Here is a 3,880-nt window from a genome sequence, read left to right as displayed (position 1 = left end):
AATTTATGAAGTGATTCATGATAGCTCCTTAGAAGAAAAGCATGATTGTAATGATGTTATTATAAATTCTATCAATGTCAATTGTGCTAATAATATGCAAAACCCAAGCTTGGGGATGCTAATTTTGCTATGTCAACTACTTATTGCTATGGTCATGATTGGGGTCATTCTTCTTATGATCATGAAAATTTGTTTATGCCTCATGATGAATATGTTGTTGATAATAATGTTTGCAATAGAATTTAAAGTGGGTTTGGAAGAGAGTCAACTTTAGGTAAAACTAATCTCACATATTCAGAGAGTGTTCAATCTTATGAAATTTTTGATAAATGTGGATTTGGAGAGGTCATGACTTTAGTTGACGTTAATCCCACTATTTTGGAAGATTATAAGACTTTTGTGCACGTGGATCATGAAGAGAAAATTTTATATGATAGCTATATTGTTGAATTTGAATATGATCCTACATGTAATTATTATGAGAGAGGAAAATATGGTCATAGAAATTTTCATGTTACTAAATTACCTCTCATTATGTATTGTTTCTTTCTTCTTCCTTGCATATGCTAGTTTTTGCTTGTCTTGATAATTTGTTTGCTTACAAAATGCATATGCATAGGAAGTATGTTAGACTTAAACTTATTTGTCTCAAGTTTTATGATGCTCTCTTCATGTTTCAATTATTATCTTTCGTGCGAGCATCGTTGAAATATTATGCCTAGCTAAGGGCGTGAAACTATAGCGCTTGTTGGGAGGCAACCCAATGAAGAAAATTTGTTCTTTTCTTTTTTGCTTCCTGCTTCTGTGTGTTAACACAATTATGCTACTGTTATGATTGTGTTTTTATATTTTAATTAGTGCTTGTGCCAAGTAAAGCCTTTAGGATCTTCTTGGGTGATAGTTGTTTGATCTTGCTGAAAAAACATAAACTTTTACGCTCACAGGCCGTCCCAATTTCTCAGGCCGTCCTAATTTTTCAGAATTTTTGGAGTTACAGAAGTATTTGAAAGTTACAGATTGCTACAGACTATTCTGTTTTTGACAGATTCTGTTTTTCGTGTGTTGTTTGCTTATTTTGATTAATCTTTGAGTAGTATCGGGGAGTATGAACCATAGAGAAGTTGGAATGCAGTAGGCTTAACACCAATATAAATAAAGAATGAGTTCATTATAATACCTTAAAGTGGTGGATTATTTTATTATACTAACGGAGCTCATGAGATTTTCTGTTGAAGTTTTGTGTTGTGAAGTTTTCAAGTTTTTGGGTAAAGATTTGATGGATTTTGGAATAAGGAGTGTAAAGAGCCTAAGCTTGGGGATGCCCAAGGCACCCCAAGGTAAAAATTCAAGGACAGCTGATACGTCTCCAACGTATCTATAATTTTTGATTGTTCCATGCTATTATATTATCAACCTTGGATGTTTTATATGCATTTATATGCTATTTTATATGATTTTTGGGACTAACCTATTGACCTAGAGCCCAGTGCCAGTGCCAGTTTCTGTTTTTTCCTTGTTTTAGAGTATCGCAGAAAAGGAAAATCAAACGGAGTGCAGTTGACCTGAAACTTCACGGAACTTATTTTTGGACCAAAAGAAGCCCACGGGGTATCGGAGTTGGACCAGGAGAGTCCTGGGCTGCCCACGAGGGTGGGGGGCGCGCCCACCCCCCTGGGTGCTCCCCCATGCCTTGTGGACAGCCCGGAGGTCCACAGACGTACTTCTTCCTCCCATATATACCCATATATCCTATAAACTTCGGGGAGCACAATAGATCGGGAGTTCCGCCGCCAGAAGCCTCCGTAGCCACTGAAAACCAATCAAGACTCGTTCCGGCACCCTGTCAGAGGGGGGAATCCCTCTCCGGTGGCCATCTTCATCATCCCGGTGCTCTCCATGACGAGGAGGGAGTAGTTCTCCCTCGAGGCTGAGGGTATGTACCATAGCTATGTGTTTGATCTCTCTCTCTCTCTCTCGTGTTCTTGAGGTGGTACGATCTTGATGTATCGCGAGCTTTGCTATTATTGTTGGAACTTATGATGTTTCTCCCCCTCTACTCTCTTGTAATGGATTGAGTTTTCCCTTTGAAGTTATCTTATCGGATTGAGTCTTTAAGGATTTGAGAACACTTGATGTATGTCTTGCGTGGGATACCCGTGGTGAGAATGGGGTATTCTATAGATCCACTTGATGTATGTTTTGCTGATCAACTTGCGGGTTCCGCCCATGAACCTATGCATAGGGGTTGGCACACGTTTTCGTCTTGACTCTCCGGTAGAAACTTTGGGGCACTCTTTGAAGTACTTTGTGTTGGTTTGAATAGATGAATCTGAGATTGTGTGCTGCATATCGTATAATCATACCCGCAGATACTTGAGGTGACATTGGAGTATCTAGGTGACATTAGGGTTTTGATTGATTTGGGTCTTAAGGTGTTATTCTAGTACGAACTCTAGGATAGATTGAACGGAAAGAATAACTTCATGTTATTTTACTACGGACTCTTGAATAGATCGATCAGAAAGAATAACTTTGAGGTGGTTTCATACCCTACCATAATCTCTTCGTTTGTTCTCCGCTATTAGTGACTTTGGAGAGACTCTTTGTTGCATGTTGAGGGATAGTTATGTGATCCAATTATGTTATTATTGTTGAGAGAACTTGCACTAGTGAAAGTATGAACCCTAGGCCTTGTTTCAACGCATTGCAATACCGTTTGTGCTCACTTTTGTCATTAGTTACCTTGTTGTTTTTATATTTTCAGATTACAAAAACCTTTATCTACCATCCATATACCACTTGTATCACCATCTCTTTGCCGAACTAGTGCACCTATATAATTTACCATTGTATTGGGTGTGTTGGGAACACAAGAGACTCTTTGTTATTTGGTTGCAGGGTTGTTTGAGAGAGACCATCTTCATCCTATGCCTCCCACGGATTGATAAACCTTAGGTCATCCACTTGAGGGAAATTTGCTACTGTCCTACAAACCTCTGCACTTGGAGGCCCAACAACATCTACAAGAAGAAGGTTGTGTAGTAGACATCAAGCTCTTTTCTGGCGCCGTTGCCGGGAAGGTTAGCGCTTGAAGGAATATCTTTAGATCTTGCAACGGAGTGACTCTCTGTTGCATGTTGAGTTTGCTCCCACTATTATTCATGAGAAGAATTTTGCTCGTGTGGAGAGTAATAAAATTTCTATGCTTGTAGATCATGAAAAGATTGCTTTAGGTGCTGGTTATATTGTTGAATTCATTCATGATGTTACTGAAAATTATTATGAGGGAGGAATATATGCTTGTTGGAATTGCAATAATATCAAGTTTCCTCTCTATATGCTTAAAGTTTTGAAGTTATGCTTGTTTTACTTATGACCCACAAGTATAGGGGATCTATCGTAGTCCTTTCGATAAGTAAGAGTGTCGAACCCAACGAGGAGCAGAAGGAAATGATAAGCGGTTTTCAGCAAGGTATTCTCTGCAAGTACTGAAATAAGTGGTAACAGATAGTTTTGTGATAAGATATGTTGTAACTAGCAACAAGTAACAAAAGTAAATAAAGTGCAGCAAGATGGCCCAATCCTTTTGTAGCAAAGGACAAGCCGGAACAAACTCTTATAATAGGAAAAGCGCTCCCGAGGACATATGGGAATATCGTCAAGCTAGTTTTCATCACGTTCATATGATTCGCGTTCGATACTTTGATAATTTGATATGTGGGTGGACCGGTGCTTGGGTGCTGTTCTTACTTGAACAAGCATCCCAGTTATGATTAACCTCTATTGCAAGAATCCACAATTACAACAAAAGTATTAAGGTAAACCTAACCATAGCATGAAACATATGGATCCAAATCAGCCCCTTACGAAGCAACGCATA

Source organism: Triticum urartu, chromosome 2A (assembly GCF_056163025.1).
Source record: "Triticum urartu cultivar PI428250 chromosome 2A, HENAU_Tu73, whole genome shotgun sequence".
Taxonomy (NCBI): domain Eukaryota; kingdom Viridiplantae; phylum Streptophyta; class Magnoliopsida; order Poales; family Poaceae; genus Triticum; species Triticum urartu.
This window is presented reverse-complemented; position numbering follows the sequence as displayed.